This window comes from Triturus cristatus, chromosome 3_1, assembly GCF_964204655.1.
Source record: "Triturus cristatus chromosome 3_1, aTriCri1.1, whole genome shotgun sequence".
NCBI lineage: Eukaryota > Metazoa > Chordata > Amphibia > Caudata > Salamandridae > Triturus > Triturus cristatus.
The window spans coordinates 535,232,971-535,255,487 of NC_140583.1; positions in this window are offsets into that span (position 1 = coordinate 535,232,971).

A 22,517-nucleotide genomic window follows, 5' to 3' on the forward strand; every position below is an offset into this window, starting at 1 on the left:
AATTTGCTCATTACTTTATTTATCCTCTTCCTTCTACGATGAATCTTTGATAGTGGTCAGGGATTGGCAAAATAATATCAGATTCTAAAGAAGTATTATCATATAGAATAACCATTCAATATAACTAAATCAATGACACACTCTGTTTAAAAGTCAGAATGCTTTATCTAAATAATGTAATTTGCTCATCAAGTACAATACTGCTTGAATCATAGATCATCACACAAGAGAACAGCAAAGAAATAATTCACGATTGTACATCTCAAATGTTAGCGCAATGAGAGAGGGGATAGGTGAAGAGACAAAAGGATAAAGACATTTGAAAATAAGATTTAGGCAAATTCAGAATGTAATACTAACCATCATGCAAAGTTCTAGAAATCAAGAAAGCTACCCTCTGGCCATGAGTGTAAGGAAACAGCAACACAGCTCTCTCCTCTCACAAAGTAGGAAAAAACGCTCAAAACCCCACCCTCTTACTACTAATAGTATACCCTAAATTCACTAAAAATCCAAACCCTCATGTATCATAACACATCAAAGCTCAAATTTCATTGGTTAAGAACAAGGGGGGTCTAATCACTCCACTCTCGATGTGCCTAACTTTTCAACAGTTTCTTTGTCTTTAAGCAGCTCATGTGATCAACCTACAGCAAAGGAAATTCTAATATCTCTCTTCTGCTGCTTGTACATTTCTCCATCTCACGGACACATTACATATTTTCTCCTTTCTACATTTTAATAAGAAAATTAAACTAAAAGACTCTTGAGGCTTTCTCTGCAGAGCAGTTAAATGTACTCTAGGAAAAACAAATACAAGTGTGATCATCATTAATATTTTATAAAAACCCCACTATTAAACGCTCTCTAAATGCTTTCGCTTGCATCCTCTTACACTTTGCACATTGATTTTCAAACAGTTAATGAAAAGAAACTCTCAACTTTTTACTGTTATTTTCTGCATTAATCATGTGCATTTGCGGCCCACACTAAGGGCCTCATGTAGGTAGCCAAATACCGGTCGGTAACGGCCGATTTTCGGTAAATATGCCGTTACCGACCGGTATTCAGACAAGTGAGATGTAGGAGTCCAAAAACGACTTTTCGGTAAATATGAGGCGGTAAATACCGAATCATATTTACCGAATTCTAAAATACCGAATCAGAGTTACCGAATACATACTTAACGAATCGGTAAATATGAAGTGGTAAATATGAAGTGGTAAAAATTAAAATGACATGTAGGAGCACTCGGTAATTAAGAAATCCAAGAAAATCGGTAAATAAGAGTCGGTAATTAACACGGATTGAAAGCAGGTGGTAACCATCAACAGTGCATATAAGCAATCCCAAAATGCAACAGCGTGGACAACATGGCCGCTATGTATGTCATTGCAAGGCGCCTACGTCTACAGGCAGCAGGACTGAGGGTTTGGCGACGGGAGGAACGCATCTACAGACAGCGCATCACACTATTCCACCTGACTGATGCAGAGATACATGAGAGGTACAGGCTACACCCCGAAACCATCATGGACTTAATCAGGGACCTTCACCCACTCCTGGACCAGCCAATAAGAAGGGCGCACGCCATACCCCCACATGTGCAGGTGCTCTGCAGCCTACATCTGCTGGCATCCGGCAGTTATCAGGTGGTGATAGCTGCGGTGGGTGGTGTATCCCAGAGTTGCCTGTCATGTTTCTTCAGGAAGTTCCTGGATGCCATGATGCAGAGAATGCACCACTACATCAGCTTCCCCAACACACAGGCTGCACTGCAGAAAACAAAAACAGACTTTTATCACATTGCACAGTTCCCCCATGTCATCGGCTGTATTGATGGTACACACATCCCAATCTGTCCACCAGCTGACACAGAGCACATCTACAGGAACAGGAAGTCCACCCACTCCATCAATGTGCAGGTGATCTGTGATGCAGGGAACATCATCACAGATATTGTTGCAAAGTTTCCTGGGAGCACCCACGACTCGTACATCTTCCAGAATAGTGGGATCTACACACGACTGAGTGCCGGAGAATTTGGAGAGGGATACCTGCTAGGTGAGTAACAGTGACGCCCCTTGCAACCTGCAAATCATAGTGTAAAGAAGCATGTGACTGATGTTTCCCTTTAACTCATCTAGGCGACAGTGCATATGCATGCCGGTCATTCATCCTCACTCCCTACCTACACCCAGCAACCCAGAGTGAGAGACGATACAACGTGGCACACAAAACAACACGCAATGTGGTGGAGCGCACGTTTGGACTACTGAAGAGCAGGTTCCGCTGCCTCCACAAGAGCGGAGGCGCACGCCAGTACACACCCATCACCTGCTGCAAGATTATTGCCACTTGTGCAATGCTGCACAACCTTGCCACGAAAAAAGGTACAGATGTGGAACTAACATATTTTGAGGACAACGAGGATGAGTCAGGCCAGCCACAGGGCAACGCAGCTAGAGTGCCAACTGCAATCGATGGGAGAGAGAGACGGACAGAGATCACATGCAACTATTTCTGAGTAAGTAAGGGGACACAGCCAGTTGTGATTAGTCATGACGTAGTTTTAATGTGTCACCACGCCATGAACACATGAACAAGCCAATCTGGCAATATACCATCTATACAAGGAGTATGTCCAGGGTTACGTCACCCATTGGGAAGTGGCTAAGCAGGGCCACATCAATGTTTGCGCATACGCGCTGCAGTGGTGGATGGCACGGCCTGTGCATCCTCACTAGAGCCAACCCCAAGCCGCCTGCTGCTCCTGCGTCCTTCTGGGACGGGGGGTGTGATGCTGCTCCTGCTGCTGGTGTCGATGCTCTCCGCAGCATCCCCTGCAGCAGTTGTCGACGCCTGACTAGTAAATAGCACCCCTAGTGCACTTGTCACCTGCACCATCCCCCGAGACAGGTCGCTGCAGCAGTGTGTTAGGCCCTCCTGTATCGTCACAGAGCGCCGGCACAGTAGAGAAGTCGCAGTTGCCAGACGGTTGAGTGCCCTGTTGGTAGTGTCCCTTCTCTGCCGTTCCCGGCGCCGTGCCTCGATGTCAGCATCTAATTTGCTGCACAACTGCTGGATTGACTGGGACATGTCCCGAATGCCCGCAGCCATGCCGCTGATGTTATTGTCCATGTTGACTAATGTAGTTTTCATCACCCGCATGTGCCTCTGGACTGTCATGACTGCCTTTGTTTGCAGGCGCTGTTGTTTCAACATTTGGCCCTCGAGACCCAAGAAGACACCATGGCCGTCAATGGGTGCTGGTGGACTCTGGACACGCGACCTGCGGCGCCCTCTTGCTCCCGTCTGTGCTGCCTGTGAGGTGTGGGGCACAGTGGCATGGCTCCCTTCCTGGGGCCTGGTGAGTTCTTCAGGGCCCATGCTGTCGTCTGACGAGGTGTCTAAGGCTCGTAGCCTGGCTGCTGGACGCCTCCTCATTCCCACACCTGCAAGCGGAGATGTGGCCGGTGATTCAAACATGAGTGGCGATGCTGGCTCTGGGTGAGGTGATGCTGGCTCTGGGTGAGGTGATGCTGGCTCTGGGTGAGGTGATGCTGGCTCTGGCTGCGGCGAGGCTGCCTGTGTTGGTGGTGCGGCTGCCAGTGGGCCTGCTCCCTGGTCTGAACTTGTGCTGGCTAGAGGTGATATTTGTGGCCGGTGTGCCGTCTCTCCTGCAGCATGCCCTGTCCTGCATGATGTCACATCTGTGGACAGAAATACAACATTGGCTCAGTGTCCCCGAAGGGCTGCATTGAAAGCGTCACAATAAATAATTTCACATTCCAAAATGTCCTCTGTCTCCTTGTGCCTCGAGTGCGTGACATGCCTTGTTGCCCTGTAACATTTACGTCATGGTTGGTGTTTCCCTGACTACATCTCCCGGAATGCATTGCCTGTCTGCACTGACACGTGTGGACTGCAGTGTGATTCTCGTTTCACAATGGGGGATGTGGGATAGGGATAGGGGGTGCTACATTGCTGTGCTTTCGTCTTACCTTGTTGTGTGGCGGCTCTGGCAGAGCTGTCGGCGTCCCCAAGACCCACGACGCTCTCTTGCTCGATTGTGGCCCCCACCAGCTCCTCCAGTTCGGTGAGGGCAGGTGCCCTGTTGGTTCCACCTCCAGTCTGGCTGGCCTCCTTCTGGATGTCGCCCATCTTCCTCTTGGTTACGATCCTCAGGTCATACCAGCGCTTCTTTAGGACCTCTATGTCCCTGTGGGTCACTCCCACAGCATTCACATGGGCCTGGATGGCCAGCCATATGTTGCGCTTTTCAGCCTCAGGCACTTGCAGGGATTGCCTTCCAAACAGCTTCTGGTGCTGCTTCACCACCTCCTCCACCAGCACCTGGAGTTCCTTGGGGCTAAATTTCAGCTTCCTCCTCCTTTCCCCTCCGTCTCTCTGTGTTCTCTGGCTGGACATGATGTTCGTTTTCCCGCTCGCACAGGCACCGGCTCCCTGCCTCTCCTCTGCACTCCAAGCCTCTCCAGGGTCGGCTAATTATGTACACCTGCCTGGGTGTGGCCACTTCCTGGTTGGGTGGGCTGTGGTTGCACAGGATTAGCTGTTTCGTCAAGTCATGTGATTTTATTTACCGATTCCGTACATACCGATTCGGTATTTTCCGATTCGGTAAATACCACCTCGGTATTTTCCGATTCGGTAAATACCACCTCGGTATTTTCCGATTCGGTAAATACCACCTCGGTATTTACCGATTCGGTGAATTCCGATTCGTGATTACCGAATGTTACCGAATCGGTAACTGTTACCGAATTTTTACCTACATATAACTTACCGATTCTAATTTACCGATTCGGTACGGCTCGGTATTTAAGAAACGGTAAAATTTATTTACCTACATGAGGCCCTAAATTTCCACAGCACGCTCTTGCGCAGTTTTCAACTTTCCCCTTTTAGCTTTGCACTGTTAATTTTCCCACCATTTGGTTAATAATTCACACAATGAGGAGTTCAATCCTAGCAGGTTTTATTTCGCGAAAACCCTGCTCCATCACTTCTATCTATGTGTGACAAAACCATCCCTTATATAGTTGCTTTGAAGTCTGACAGAGGAATGGAGGTTTTGAGTGTTCTGAGTAGACAATATTGTAATAAGGCGCTTTTGTATGGTTGAGTATGTATGGTTGAGTTTGGGAGGTCATAGTTATATCATTGTCAGTGATGAAACCTATTGGTGAGCATTCATTACCTACTACTTCAGGGATCATTCTGCAGCCTTCAAGACACTTCTGTTATTTTAAGACCACAATATACACCTCCCCTGGAGAAAGGCGGTGGATTGAACTCAGGCTGAATGAATGCTGCAAGACTATTAGGTTGCCAAATTACTGGTAGAATTCCTGTATTATTACACTCCAACTAACCAGAATCCTCTGACTGAGGACTGACATATATAATGGGTAATCATTTCAAAGTAGGTGATATAAACCCTAGAGTACATGTTATGTAATTTGTTACAAAATAATGCATATGGAAAGGAAGGAGAGGTAAATGGTAAATATCACTTCCCAAAAAGATGCCTCAACCATGACAGATTTTCGTTTAATATAGTTCTACTGCGACATCATTACAAAGAATAAGAAAACAATGCTCAACGACTGCAGATTTAGGATTGAATAGTGCGAAATACAGTGTAGATGGCAGGGGCGGCTCCTCCTCTATGGCATAGGAGAGTCGCCCCACTGGTGAAATGCCAGCACACAGAAGAAAAATAAAATGACAATACGTCTATTTTATTGATATTTTATTTTTCACTTCTAGTCCGAAACTGCGAGTCTGGTGCAGGGCGGGGGCATATCTCCGCGGCAGCAGAGGGGAGTGATAGTGGCACTTAAAGTGTGCATGTACGTTTGGCCAGCCCTCCAGGGCCAGCCAAACCGACATGCGTATTTTGATATCTCCAGGCTGTTCCTGGGAGATATCATCAGTGCTCAGGGCACAGGCTCCCAGTCTCCACCGAGCGCTAAACTGGTCTTCTCCGACCAATCCCAGTGTTTCTCTCATGCTGGGATTATGAAGGGTCTTGGATCCTGTGCTCCTGGGGATTGGAGTGTCTGGAGCAGCAAAGCACGGTACGACGAGGGAGAAGAAGAGCCACGACCCGTGCGAGGTAGCAGAAGAATGCAGGCCGGCCGTAAAATGTAAGTGTTTAAACTTTTCTTTATTTTTTATTTTTGCATGCGCTGCCCCTGCTGCCCTTCTAAGTCGGATTGTCAGCAGCTGCTGCTGGTAGCTGGTGTTAGGGTTTGAGTGTATTATATGATATGGCTGTTGGCCTGATCGTGGAATAAACACACAAAACCTATCTTGGATCCAGTCAGGCTTTTTTGTATCAATTTTGCTCAACCTTGTGGAGCTGTAGCTTTAAGCAGCAAGGCTTAACAAACAAACAGTGTAACACATTTGACAGCACCAAACACAGAATGAGAAAGTCACACAATAAGAAAGAGACAGAATAACAATTTATAAAATAGAGTGTGTTTTTATGAATTTGTATAGGCCTTGATCATCAAAATCCACTGGAGGGTTCCGGAGATATGGAGTTTGTAAACTTTTGAAAAGTTTGAAAGAGTTTGTTTGGCAACTCAGGTCCGACTTGTGTGATCAAATTCGACAGGGTGAGGTCCAGGAGGCCATAAGGTTACTTTAGACAGTTACCTGGCCACTAGAACCTTTTCCAGTCCAGTTCCAGGCTTTAGTAAACTACAATGGAGTGGTCCTGATACTGGGGATGCAGGATGAAAAGATGCTCAAAGATGCTCCTGGGGCTATGCTGTCAACGGAGGTGAGCTGAGGGTAATTCATCAGTCCACAGGCGAGGTGGGGTAACTGCTGAATTTGGTGTTGCATGACGTCCTCTTTGTGAAAGTAGAATGCCTGCTGCACCTGGGCCACCAATTTCACGACACAGCGGTCACAGCGAATATCCTTAGTAGGGGTGGTGTCCCCCATGAGTGCCTAATCTGGAATCCCACAGGACTCCCAGGGGCAGCAGACTAGGGTGCAACTTTTGGCTATTGTCAATTAGTCACATGGGGGACTCTGCAGCAGTGAGCTGCGATTCTTTAGAAGCATCTACTACTTTGCCGGTTTCGGCTTCTTCAGCTTTAATGTCCCTGGCTTTGTTTCCGGGGTGTGTATACAAAAGGCTATTGAAAAAGGTTTTTCATTTGTCGGAAGGGTGGAGAGGATTCTAGGTCAGAGTAACACCTCCCTATATAATCAATAACACTGTGAATTTACTCCAACTGACCAAGGACTGGTCAATATCAATACATGTAGATGGAATATTGTGAAGAAGCTATTGAGGGAAAATATTAACTTCACCACTAGGTGAGTAAAGAAGCAATTCCTTTTGGTTTAGGTACCCTCACACACCCTAGTGGTGTCATGCTTCATCATCGGGTCACCCCGACGCCTAGAAGTCGGGGTGGGCTCAACCACAGTGTTGGGAGCTCTTTGAAGATATTGTAGATCAGGGGGGCTAGAAAATTTAAAAAAATTAAAAAAACCTCAGACAGATCCCCAGTATCCCTTTATTATCGGGTCTGTCTGGGATACTAAAATTATTTAAATTAGGGGCTCTATAGGATTGTTATGGTCCTATGACCCTAGTGCCAACATGTTTCAGTCCGTATGTGGCCGGGAAGGTCCAGGACTTTCTTCAGGGCAAACAGAAGGCCACCCTGGGTAACAGAGGAAGGAATTCCCTAACCTGTTTTTCGTAGCAAGGGCAGAGTAGCTGCTCCTTGTATGAGCGACTGATTAATTAATCTGTCATGCTTCGTATTCCATCTGCAAAAGAGAACAAAGAAAACAACAACAAACAACTTATACTTGTGGGTTTTCTCAGTGATCATAAGGCACATGCCTATCTGTTTTCAGCACTTGTCTGTAGTGCTGGGAGAGGCATTTGGATACATCTTAAGAAAACATGCATGCTGGAGAAAATTGAGAAAATTGCTCCAGTGGGTGCTGGTGATGAAAAGTTAAAAAGATCCTGCCTGCAGTAGGAATCATGTTTGTTGGGGAAAATCAGCTTGAGATGTTGAATATTGTGAGGCTGATAAAGACCAAGGCCCTCATGTTGATGTCGGGCCAGACCGCCACTGACAGGCCGTCAGTGACGGTCCACGCGACATACATGGCATCAGTTCGAATGCTGGATTACAATAATGGCGGTCAGAGAGATTATTTCAAGGGGGAAGACCACTGACTCCGACAGGTTCAAGGAGCCCGTTGGGGTAGCAGTGGGACACTAATCCCTACAATGGAGGCGGTGCCACTATTTTTCCTGTGTACATACAAATATTACAGTATCTGCTAGCTATAAGAAATAATGGTGGGACATATTAAGTTTCTAAACATAATCCGTAATTTAATTAGGGAAATTGTGAACGCTTACAAAATTATGCAACTGATATGATCCTTCATAGTCATCATGGTGCTGATACGGTAACCATGTTGTTGCATCTTTAGTCTAGATTAACTTTACAACTTAATACAAAGAACCGGTTCATCTGAATATGGACCTATATTTGGGGGATTTACTGTATATCCCTTCTCGCCACATAGGTTAAATGTAAAATGTTTTCAAATAAATGAATTGACTTTGTGGTCATCTATATTGTGTGTTCATTATGATAAGGTTGTGAAGAATTTCTTTTATGTCAATGTGTTTGTGTTTAATGTTTTATATAGCGCGAACCAGAACCCAGGGGGTATCAGAGCACTTTACATTTAGGATTGTTGCGTTACAAGTTACATCAGTTACAGGAGCATAGTAAAGTACAGTAACAAAAACACTGTTGCAAGAGTTCGTAGGAGGGAGGGAGAGGACGAAGGAGCCAAAAGCAGGGAGACAAGGAGGAACTGTGTCCAATATCCAGCTGGGTAGGTGACGGTCGAGGGGGAAACCAGGGCCAATCTCCTCTATAGCTGTCTAGCAGCTCCACCGGACATCAGCCATGTTGCTCAGGTCTCAGCATTCAGGAAAAAAAACTGTTTAGACCCGAAGGTATCAGAGCGCTTTACATTAATTTCCACAGTGTTCCAAAGTGACATCAGTTACAAGTTACCTCAGTTGCAGGAAACATATAAAGATCATTGAGGATGAGGTCAAAGGAGCGTAGAAGGCTAAGGGAGTAGGGTAACTGGGTAGGGGGGAGATATGACGGAGCGACGAAGGGAAAAGTCTGCCCAATGTCCGGCTGGGTAGCTGACAGCAAGAGGGGAAGTCAACAGCCCATCTCCTCAGTAGCTCCACCGGGGATCAGCCAAATAGCTAGGACTCCACGGAAAAACATTTAAAAATCATAGAAGACGGGATGAATGGAGCGTAGAGGGGAATGGTGAAAGGGAAGGAAGGAGATATGACAGAGAGTCGAAGGAAGGTCTGTCCAAGGTCTGGCTAGGTAGGTGATGGCTGAGGGGTAAGTCCACAACCCATCTCCTCTTTAGCTATCAAGTAGCTCCAAAAAGCTAGGTCTCCACTGTCAGAGGAAAGGTCAATGAGGTCTAGGTCCTGACAGGTAATCATGATGGGGGCTAGGATTAAGGTCAGGTCGAAGTCCGGTTTATGTCCCACAATAGTAGCACAACGTGGTAGGGACTATTATGGCAGCCATCTTGAGGTCAGGCAAGGGAATTCTGACATTGGTGTTACATTCGGCCGGTTCTAATGTTACCTTTCACTCGAAGGGGGGTGTTTGTTGAGCAATGGGGCAGCTAGCGGCCACCAGAGCCAGTTACTGCTCGCCTCCCGAGGAGGAGGAGAGTATAGCTGTATTATAGCAACAAAAGGGAGAAACAGATGCCATTTTAAGATCAGGCGGGCTGCCTCCTATATCCCTCTCACTCTTCTCTTAAAGATAATTAGTCTAAAAAAAAATGAGGACAAGTCTTGAGACGCTGTTGGATAAAACGTTGTCCAGCTTCAGTTCGGAGGCCATCTTGGTACTGTCTGACTTAATGCCGATGGTCCTTGGTCTTTAATGGGCCAACTCGAAATCAGGCAAGCATGCCTTAGGGCGATGCTCCCGGGACAAGGACTCAGCAATACCTGCTGTTTTAAGGCCACCAGTGGATGTTTGATCTGTGGCGATCCTCTGCTCAGTACTGTCTTGCGATATTGGTGGAAGTCGGTGATAGCCGCCATGATGGGGTCAGGCAGCCCGGTACCAGCACCCCACACTGTCTATAACACCTTAGAAGCAAAAACATTCACCCCAAAAGCTTGCGATGGTTGCATCTCGGGACCCCCGGTTCTTACTGGGGCCGCCGGCATCACCGCCCGCCACCCCTCTCACCGTCATTCGTCTGGGCAAAAGATGACGGGTGCAGGCTGCACCGTTGCGGCGCAGTCTCTCCAGACCGGCTGTCCGGTCACGTAGCCCTCCTCTTGTCGGCCCCACGCTGTTGCCTCGCTGCAAGTTAGAACCGGACTTTGTGGCAGCTCTCAGGGCTCCTTCAAAGTGAAGAAGTGGAGTCGCTGCTTTACCGACCACCACCATTTATGGAGCTTTGTCTGCTCCTCCACGCTTCAATTTCGTCTGCTTGGCTGTTAGGCTCATCGGCAATGTCTCGCCGGACCCCGAAGAGAGAGGTATTGCAGGGGGATAAGGTTGGGGGTGAGATAGCAGGGTAAATCCAGGATTTTCACTGGTAGTGATCCTGACCCTTAGGAGCTCATCGAGAGCACTACTGTTTCGACGCCCTCTTGTTTGCCCCCAATGAAAATTGCTATGTATGATCTTCACATCAGTTTATTGGAATTTGAATTTCGTAAACATAATTAAGACACGAAAAGCCATATTTATTTTCTCTCCCTTCAAGAAATGTATATTTTTTTCTATTTTTATTTGTAACACTTGGGTGGCGATTCCGATCCCTTAAAAAAAATTCCCGTACGTATCAATATTTTTTTACCTATGAGTCATACAAGTCCCGTACGAACGGCGAAGTACAATTCGTACCGTTAAATTACATACGAATTGCCTCGGGAAAAGTCTACGAGACGTCCCCGGACAGATTTACGTATGAGTCGTAAAACTGAAGTCCGAGCGCACAAGTCCGATCCGTACCGGCGTCCCGAATACCCAAGCATATGGAAAACGTCCTGTACGGAGCGAACTGTGTAGAACCACTACCCCGGGTACACTTGGGCCCGGGGTATGAGTCGTATGGACCCCCCACCCCACCAGCGCAAATACGCGCCATACCCCAGCACCCGCGTATATATGCGCCGGACCCCCCCACCTCAGCACCCGCGCCTGTACGCGCCATACCCCAGCACCCGCATATGTACGCGCCGGACCCCCCCACCTCAGCACCCACGCCTGTACGTGATGTACCCCAGCACCCGTGTATGTAGGGGTCGTAACCCCCCACCCCAGCACCCGCGCATGTACACGCCGTACCCCAGCACCCGCGCATGTGAGCGCCGTACCCCCACCACAGCACCCGCGTATGTACGTGCCGTACCCCTCCCACCCCAGCACCCGCGTATGTATGCGCCGTACCCCCCCACCCCAGCGCCCGCGCATGTACGCGCTGTACCCCCCACCCCAGCACCCACGCATGTACGCACCATACCCCTCCACCCCAGCCCTGTACTTGGACGCACCGCACCCCAACACCGTACGCCAGCATCGCGTATGTACGAGTCGTACAACACAATTGCACATGTGAACACTGTACAACAACATAGCCATGGAAAAAGACTCGTACTGAACCAGGACACTGTAAAACAGCACAAGGACCGTCAATTCGACTTGCACAACACAACAAAACACGTCTTCAGGACAAAAAACAACTAACAGACTGACCTGGCACATCCAAACAGCCAAACAGAGGCCCAAAATCACAACCACCTCTTATAACACACCCACCAAAAGTTCAAACACAGCCACACCCATAAATGGGCCAACAAAAAGGGCCCACAAACACAAACCATGAGCCTTTGCAACAGACCCACTGCTGACAGACATCACACACAAACAACTGCACCCATACACCTTAACTCACACACCTTCACACAACCTCCTTCACACACACCCCCTCTACACATACACACACGCCTACACATTCACACCCACAACCATCCACACCCACACCTCACACCATGCCCACAGACAAGAATCCAAAGATCACAACGGAGGAGCTGGACATCCTTGTCAACGAAATCATCAGAGTCGAGCCACAGCTGTTTGCAACATTGGTCAGACAGACCAGCATATCCCAAAAAACCAGCCTGTGGCAAGGGATCGTCGATCGGGTGAATGCTGTTGCGCCCATCAGTAGGACCAGGAATGAATGTCAAGCCAGGTGGTACGATCTGCGCAGGGCAGTCAAGCGCAAAATGAGCGAGGAATACGCCCAGAGTAACATCACAGGAGGTGGGCTGCCCCGCAGACCGGTACATTACCATCCCTGGGAGGAGAAGGTGATGGCCCTGCTTCCGCCGGTGGAAGTACACGGAGTCAAAGGAGTCCAAGAGCCTGGTGAGTACACAAACAACTCACGTAACATGGGGGAATGGCATCCACACCCCAACTACAACAAATGCACTCACCTACCCCCAAGCCCTCACCTGACACAACCACACTCTAAACAACGCTCAGGCCACTAACATGAGTATGCCCCATTTACAATGCAAGGCCATGCCATGTCCCAGCCTACACAAACCACAAACCCAAGACAGGATGTCCGGGATGCTGGGAGGGTGGGGATCACTAAACATATTGTACAACTCAGAAACAGACACCATTGCCCTCAGCCCATATGGCCCAGGTACATACACATGCACCATGCGCAATGCACAGGGACTGGCAAAGTACTGACAAGGTAGCGGACACTTGGCCCTGCTGAAGGCAGCACAAGGCCCTCCTGTGACAACTGCAAAATCTAACACAAACACAACCAGCTCAGATATCTAGGACAGGAACTCACACTCACTGACATGGCAGCATGCTCCATGGGGGGACAGATACATCAGCTGGGAGACCAACTGCCAAAATACACTACACCCACCAGCAGGCACCGTCAATCAATCAACATTCAATCAGGGTACTTGTCAGGCATGCTACTTACCTGTGAGGGTCTCAAGGCGCTGAGGGGGGGGTTCCAATACTGCTCGAAGAGACAGGTCTTGAGGAGTCATTAGAAGGTAAGTAGGTCTTGGGTCAGTCGTAGGTGGGTTGGGAGGGTGTTCCAGCTCCTGGCAGCGAGGTAGGAGAAGGATCTGCTGCAGGCAGGCGTATGTTGGATGCGGGGGACAGCTGCGAGGGTGAGGATGCCAGAGCGGAGCTGGCGGGTGGGGGTGTAGAAGCTGAGTGTGATGTGCAGGTAGGCTTGTCCAGCTGTGTGGAGTGCCTTGTGTGCGTGGCTGAGGAGCCTACAGGTGATCCTCTTGTCGATGTGGACCCAGTGCAGGTCTCTCAGGAGGGGGGTGATGTGGCTGTGGTGGGGGGCATTGACGATCACTTGTGCCGAGGCGTTGCAGAAACGTAGTAGCCGCCGTTGGTGTGTGGATGCGAGTCCTGCATAGAGTGCAGTGGCGTAGTCCAGTCAGATGCTGACGAGGGTCTATGTCACTGTTCTACTTGTTTAAGTCTGGATCCACCAGTGGATCCGGTGGAGCGTGCATAGGGTGTCGTAGCAGGAGACGCCGTTGACCTGCTTGGACATGGAGAGGGAGGATGCGAGGATCATTCTTAGGTTGCGTGCATGTTTGGTGGGTGTCGGTGATGTCCCCAGAGCGAGTGGCCACCAGGAGTCGTCCCAGGGTGAGGGTGTGGGTCCCAGGATGAGGACCTCTGTCTTGTGCAAGTTCAGTTTCAGATGGCTACTCCGCATCCAGTCATCGATGGCCCTCAGACCCTCGTGGATGTTTGTCTTGGCGGTGTGAGGGTCCTTGGTGAGGGAGAGGATGAGCTGGGTGTCGTCGTCGTAGGAGATGTCTTAGAGGTTGTGGTGGCGGGCCACTTGTGTGAGGGGGGCCATGTGGATGTTGAACAGCGTTGGGCTGAGTGATGATCATTCACCCCTCACAAAAGCACAAACCCCCGGGGCAGCCAAGGGAGTCACACACTCTCACAATGGACATGTGACACAACAAGATCAAGCCACAGCCAAAAAAACATCCAAGGCCAAATGCGACATGTCAAAGACCCTGGATAACCTTTCAATCAGTCCCCTGCAACATACCCATCCACAAGTGAACATTGATGTGAATGCTAGGCACATACAACTACCTGGAGTAACTGTGGCAACCAGAACATGTATGAAACATGGATGTCGCATGAAACAGCATTAACATTGTCTTTCTCTCACACACAGGGCAATGTCATGGATCTCCCCCCAACACTGGGGGGGAACAATCACAGGCCCAGGCTCGGCAGGAAGGTGATCCCACCGGCAGCGACGACTCTCAGCACTCTGTGGATGACCCCAACCAACCTGGACCCTCTGGTTCCCCAGCCCCTGCAGCACCTGCGTCAGGTACATCTGTGCCAACCACCACCCCCATTCTTGCCACATCCCAGGAGACACCCAGGAGCCCTGCCCACACAGAACAACTGAGCCAGTCTGACCTGGAGGGACAAGGTTCTCCGGCCATGCAGGAGGAGGCAGACAACCCTGCAAATGCCTGCTCACAACGGCAGGCCAGACTCGTGTGGGCAGGGGTGGTGGGGGTGGAGGCAGGGGGAGGCGCGAACCTGACCAGCCAGCTGAGGGAACCGGTATGTCACACATACGCCACATCTTGGAGACATACCGGCGTGACACCAGGGGCATCAGCCAGGTAGTGGGGACCCTCAACGAGATTAAGAACCAGCAGGCCGAGCAACACGCCATTCAACAACAACACCAAGGACGGATGGAGGCAAGACTGGCTGAGCTCCTGGCGGTCCAAACGGACATAAGCCGTTCACTCCGTCGGATCGCCGACAACATGGGCAACCCTCCCTGTGCCACCAGGCGAAGACCAGCACCAGCCACAGGGAGGGAGGAGGAGGAGGGTTCGTCCGACGGAGCATCCCAAGCATCGTCAAGGCCTGCATCTGAGGGTCCCGCAAGGAAGGTGGGTCGTCCACGGAAAAGACCGTGAGAGGCAGCGGACCATCCACATCTCCCAGGTCACCTGGCCTGGCACCTGGCCCTCTGGTGCAACAGCAGCACCTCATCCAATGACATTCTCTGCCACATGGACTTGCTGGTCACAGTCTGACCAATGATGACCAACACTGTGGTCTGGACTCTGATGACTCCAACTGACAAGGATGCCATCTCCCCCTGTGAACTTTGGATTCCATGCACACTGTATAGCACCTATTTGTCCACACTAAACAGGACGCCAACCGAGAATAAATCTCTTTTTCTACAATTACATGTTGCATTCATTTTACATGAGTACACAACCTACGTGTGGGGAAATGTCAAACTATGCATGAGTGTTGAACTAACTCCAGCCATCCATACCCTGGAATCTGAGTCTGGGACAGGACACACATGGGTCACATTGTAGCATACCATATAGACATGAAGCACAACACTCACCCGTGATGGCCTCAAGATGCTGAGGGGGGGCATGCATTACTGTGCAGACAGACCAATTGGGAAGAGTATCCTGAAGGCGTAGAGGTCATGGCTCATGTGGATGTTGCCGGGGAGGGAGTAGCAGGTATGTCTTGCCAGGTGGGAGAACTATGTCCTGCATGCTGGAGTACGGTGGATGTGAAGAATCATGGCCAGGGCAAGGTTGGATGCACGGAGCTGGCACAACGGGGTCTCGGAAGACAGACAGCCAAGGTTGGTGTGGGGTCTGGGGATGTGGCCTGCCTCCTGAGTGTGGGTGAGGAGTCTGAAGGTCATCCTGCAGCACACAGTGATACATTGCAGCTATCTCTGGTGGACGGTGATGTGGCTGGGGCACAGGATGTTGAAGCTGAGGTGTGCACATGCAGACTGGCTGTGGACTGGTTTCCCGGGTGTTAGGATGTACTTGCTCTGTAGAGGGCGGGGCAGTAGTTGACACGGCTGGTGTCGTGGTCCTGGGGCATGGTCTGTCTTTCCCTGGAGTGGATCTATCTGTGGATCATGTGCATCATGCAGAGGGTGTTGCACCCTGAGGCACAGATGCTGGTGATTAGCATGGCAAATGTGAGTGACTGTCAGGCGTTTGGCGAGGTACGAACCTCGCGGTTTCCTATCGCCAGAGTTTCCCTGCTTCTATAGCACGGACTGACCTTACCCCGTTGATTCCGGCCACGATGCCCTGAGCGCTCGAGAACGCTCTACCCGAACCGCGCTTCATCTCTGGCTTCACAGAAGCGCGCTGCACCTGAGGACCCCGCCGTGACCAGAGACCTGACTAGAGTCTCTCTCCACCTCGGAAGCGTCCTATCTTCCCCAAGACCCTTAGCCCTCCTCCGCTTGGAGCCGTTTGAAAGGCTCGGAGAGCGCCCGGACCACGCTACATCCATCAGCTCCTTCCGCGTGTGGTTACTACGCTTGGAGCCGTTTGAAAGGCTCGGAGAGCGGCCCCTCCTCCCTTCCCTTGGTAACTACGACCGGAACGGACTCCATTCACCTCCTCGCCAATACCTGCTGAGCAGTGAGTACCTAGTTCTGAGTGAGACTGATTCGGCGACACAGACATCCGTCTGAGTGTGTGTGTGCTACTGTACTGGTGTTTCTCCCTGCGGTCTGTGAACCGGTGACTCAACCTGTCCTTCTCTCTCTACAGGAGTGGGTGCCCTGAGAGCAAGTTCCGTGTAGTCGCCGCTGCCCTTCCCCTGTTATCCTTCCTCCTTCCTTTCTCCCCTGGGGTGGTGTTGCTTATCGAGGGTTACTGAGAGTCCTCATCGGTAGCACCGTTCTTGGGGAGAGTGGACTCTAGCGTCGTGGATCGCTCCTGCTGTATCCGGCTTATAAGGTTAGTGAGCATCCGGGGTGCCCGCTGACAGATTGTCAAGCCCACGGATCAATACAGCCTGAGCGATGGATACCGCTACCGTCCTGGCCTCTATGCTGGAGACCTTGAACGCACTTAGAGTAGAAGTAGACGCCGTTAGGGGGGAGAATCTAGAGCTTAAGAATGAGATGGGCACCATGAGAAGAGAGGTAGCCTGCCTGTCCCGTCAACCACCAGCTGGGTCCAAAGGGGGTTCCTATATTAGAGACTGGACTCTGCCTCCGCCCAGGAGTACTCAACCACAGGTAGCGGATGGGGGTGCCCAGGCGTCCGGCGGGGGATTACCAACCCCCGGGGTCTTCCCGCATAGCGCATCCTTTGCACCTCACCCCTCCGGTTCTCCCCCGGTTCATGCCATTCAGCCCATACAACTGCCCCTTGCCCCACCTGAACGATTCTTTGGGGACCCGAAGAAGTACGGCATCTTTATGGGCCAATGTAGGCTTCATTTCTTGTGCAAACCGACAGTCTTTCCGAATGACCAGGCAAAAACTGCCTTTGTCCTGTCTTATTTAGGAGGCAATGCTGATAGCTGGTCCTTCCCTTTGATCGAACGGGACGATCCTGTGCTGTACAATTTCCCAGCCTTCTGTGTGGAGATGCGACGGCTGTTTGACCGCAAGGCACATCAAATGACGTTGGATAAAGAACTCCTTACCCTGAAACAAGGGTCGCAGGACCTTCTGACTTACATCACCTCCTTCAACCGGCTCTTGGTAGAAACGGACTGGCCGATGGAAAAGAGAATTACCTTATTCTACCAAGGGTTGAGAAGCGAACTCAAGGACGTTTTGGCCCAAGTGGTACAACTACCGGCCTCTTGTGACAAATTGATTGATTTAACCGTCCAGTTAGATCACCGGCTTCAAGAGAGAAAAGGGGACAAGAATCGCAGCGATACCAGGTTTATACCCATCCGGACTCGCACTGTTCCTGAGGGCAGACCATCCCAAGGGGACGGAATTGAGCCCATGCAGATTGGCGGGATCCGAGGACCCCTGAGTCAAGCAGAAAGAGAGAAGAGGAGAAGTCAGAAACTCTGCTTGTATTGCGGTAAGCCTGGTCACTTCATCAAAGAATGCCGAAGTCGACCCAAGAACGCAACTGCAGGAAGCCCGGGGCTTAAGACCGTGTCCGTATTGGATTACATGTCCGAGGACCTGGGAAACTGACGAGCCCAAATAAGATGAGGACCGCTTGTTTGGGGCCTAGAAGTGATGAGGTCTTATCGGCTGCAGCGAACACGATTCAACCCTCAGTCGCCCACATGAATGTGTGCGTCGTGCTGAACTTGCCTCAGGATATATCTGTGGTTGTCCACGCCCTATTGGATTCTGGCGCCACCGGCAATTTTGTATATCAGCAATACGCTAAGGACCTACACATACCCTGCGATCAAAAGGATACCCCAGAGACGGTGAAGGCAGTGGACGGATCGGCTCTGACCTCAGGTCCCGTGTGTTTTCACACGAAGCCCCTTTTGATGCAAATAGGGTTGAACCATTTCGAATGGATACAATTTGACCTAATAGACGCACCCCATTTCAAGCTCATACTAGGAATGCCGTGGCTGACTCTCCATGATCCCTTGGTGAGGTGGACTGCACGCACCGTGACTCTGAATTCTTCGTTTTGCCAAGAATACTGCACCGCAGAGCAAGTCAGGACCTCGCCTCATGGTGGCAGTTCCGCGAGGTTCCTGGCCAGCACAGGCAATCAGCAAGGGGTAAGTCCAAGCACCAAGCTACCAAGCGAATACGACCAATATAAGTCAGTCTTCAATACGCAAGAGGCAAAGAGATTACCCCCGCACAGAGAGTATGATTGTGTCATCGAGCTAGAGGCTGGAGCCAGCATACCCTGCAGTAGAATCTACGCCCTAACCGAAGCAGAAACCTCGTATCTCCGGAGTTATCTAGATGACATGCTTTCCTCTGGGTTCATACGCCCATCTTCCTCACCTGCCTCCTCTCCGATCTTCTTCATTCCGAAGAAAGAAGGCGGTTTACGGGCCTGCATTGACTTCAGGGCAATCAACAAGATCACTATAAAGAACCGATATCCCTTGCCGCTGATCCCTGTTTTGCTCGACCAACTGAAAACCGCGACCATATTCACCAAACTGGACCTCCGGGGAGCCTACCATTTGGTGCGAGTAAAACGCGGCGATGAGTGGAAGACTGCCTTCCGGACCAAATTCGGCTTGTTCGAATATACGGTGATGCCCTTTGGCCTATGCAATGCCCCCGCCGCGTTCCAGTACTTCATGGATGAAGTACTGAGGGGCCTCTTGGACGTATCATGCATCGTGTACATCGATGACATCTTGGTGTACTCTGCGTCCAGAGAAGAACATGTGAAGCACGTGGCGGCAGTGATGGAGCGCCTACAAAAGTATGCGCTATACGCCAAACTGGAGAAGTGTTTGTTCCACGTTGCTGAGGTGGAATTCTTGGGATACGTCATCGGTCCCGACGGATTGTGTATGGACGATAAGAAAATGCGAGCTATTACCCAGTGGGAATCACCTACCAATGTGAAATCCCTACAAAGCTTCTTGGGCTTCGCGAATTTTTATCGCCGCTTTATAAAGAACTTTTCAGGCATTATACAGCCGTTAACCCTTCTCCTACGGAAAGGTACCTCCTTCCAGTGGACCACGGCAGCGGAACAAGCCTTTCAGATTCTGAAGATCTGCTTCACCACCGCACCGGTACTCCGACATCCAGACGCCACACGTCCCTTTATGGTCGAAACCGACGCCTCCCAGTATGCAATAGGAGGCATTCTATCACAGAGACAGTTGCACCCCGTTGCGTTCTTTTCCAAGAAACTATCTCCCTGTGAGGTAAACTACAGCATCATGGATAAAGAGCTTCTGGCCATAAAAAGAGGGTGTGAAGAGTGGCGTCATCATTTGCTCGGCGCAAGACACACCGTAGAAATCTATACGGACCATCGGAATCTCCTATTCTTAAAAACCGCCAGAGCCTTGACACCCAGACAACTACGCTGGTTGTTGTTTTTCTCTGATTACGACTTCGTAATCAAATATCGTCCTGGGCCACAGAACGGAAAGGCTGACGCATTGTCCCGGCCCCGCCAGCCTTTCGTTACGAATCCCGCGTCCGCCACAGACAACCCTCTGATCTTGAAGCCAACATCATTCCCTGATGTGCAGACGGCGGCCGCCACTACACCCAAATTCGTGGAAGAAGTTCAAAACCAAACCGCTGGAACCGATGAAGCAGGATGGATAGCCGAAGATCCGTTACACCGGTCTTCCAAACAGCGTCTATTATATCACGACGAACGCTTATATCTGCCAACTCCTTCCCTACAGCAACAAGCCTTGCAATGGGTTCACGACTCCACCTTAGGAGGTCATCTGGGAGTACTGAAGACCACGATGGCAATGAAGCGCCATTTTTGGTGGCCTACATTATCTACGGACACTGCGGCCTACGTAGCGGAATGTGCTATATGCACACAAGGGAAGTCTCAACACCAACGACCGAGCGGATTGCTCCGACCTATTCCGATCCCCCCAGCTCCGTGGCACACTCTGTCTATGGATTTTATAGTGGACATGCCCCCTAGACCACTTGACAAAAATGGGCCATTTCCTGGCCATGGAGAAACTCCCTTCAGCGGCGGAACTAGCCCAGCAGTTCTTACAACATATCGTGCGGAGCCATGGAACCCCCGCGGTTCTCATTACTGACAGGGGAACGCAGTTCACGTCGCGATTCTGGAAGGCCTTGTGTCAAGTTATGAAGGTGGACGCCCGTCTCTCCACTAGCTACCACCCTCAAACGGACGGCAAGACAGAGAGGCTGAACCAGACGTTAGAGCAATACCTCCGCTGCTTTACGTTACTCCATGAAGAAGAATGGAGTACCCTCCTATGGATGGCGGAATTCGCCTACAATAATGCCGAGCACTCATCGCTGGGATGCTCCCCCTTCTTCTGTTTAACAGGATACCATCCAAACATGTTGCCCTTTGAATGGCCTGCACAAACTAAACACCCGTCAATCCAAGAACACCACTCGCACCTGAAAAAGGTATTAGAGACAGCAAAGACACAACTGGCAACCGCGCAAGAACGAGACAAGCACTACGCGAACAAAAGAAGAACCCCTGAGCCGGCCTATGCTGTAGGAGACAAGGTGTGGTTAGATACAAAACACCTCCGAATCAAGGGGAACGCCCGCCTGAAACCAAAGTACGTGGGCCCGTACCCCATAACAAAGGTAGTGAACCCTGTGGCCATGAAATTGACACTCCCACCTACATGGCACATACACCCAGTGTTCCATGTTTCTGTACTCAAACCCTGCCTCCCTCACACAAGACTACCCCCAATACCACAGCCCCTACTCTTAGATGGAGGGGAAGAGTACGAAGTTAAAGGGGTATTAGATTCCAGGTACATCAGAGGTAGACTACACTACTTGATCGATTGGAAGGGTTATGGACCCGAGGAGAGGTCCTGGGAGCCTCTGGTCAATCTGCAGTGCCCTGTGCTGCTACGCCGCTTCCACGTGGCTCACCCTACGAAACCCGGAGGCCCGTCGAGACGCCGGCCCTTGCCGGGGGGTTCTGTCAGGCGTCGACATTGAGCCAAGACAGGGACGCTCCGCGCGGCACCGGGGAGCCGATGGGTATGAAACTACAATACCCATCGGCCCCAGCGCACGCGCTAGCGCACTTCCGGAGGCAGTACAAAAGCCTCGTACGCGGAAGGCCGGGGGCTTGACAATCAAGTTCCGCCTGGCGTTTGGCGAGGTACGAACCTCGCGGTTTCCTATCGCCAGAGTTTCCCTGCTTCTATAGCACGGACTGACCTTACCCCGTTGATGTCGGCCACGATGCCCTGAGCGCTCGAGAACGCTCTACCCGAACCGCGCTTCATCTCTAGCTTCACAGAAGCGCGCTGCACCTGAGGACCCCGTCGTGACCAGAGACCTGACTAGAGTCTCTCTCCACCTCGGAAGGGTCCTATCTTCCCCAAGACCCTTAGCCCTCCTCCGCTTGGAGCCGTTTGAAAGGCTCGGAGAGCGCCCGGACCACGCTACATCCATCAGCTCCTTCCGCGTGTGGTTACTACGCTTGGAGCCGTTTGAAAGGCTCGGAGAGCGGCCCCTTCTCCCTTCCCTTGGTAACTACGACCGGAACGGACTCCATTCACCTCCTCGCCAATACCTGCTGAGCAGTGAGTACCTAGTTCTGAGTGAGACTGATTCGGCGACACAGACATCCGTCTGAGTGTGTGTGTGCTACTGTACTGGTGTTTCTCCCTGCGGTCTGTGAACCGGTGACTCAACCTGTCCTTCTCTCTCTACAGGAGTGGGTGCCCTGAGAGCAAGTTCCGTGTAGTCGCCGCTGCCCTTCCCCTGTTATCCTTCCTCCTTCCTTTCTCCCCTGGGGTGGTGTTGCTTATCGAGGGTTACTGAGAGTCCTCATCGGTAGCACCGTTCTTGGGGAGAGTGGACTCTAGCGTCGT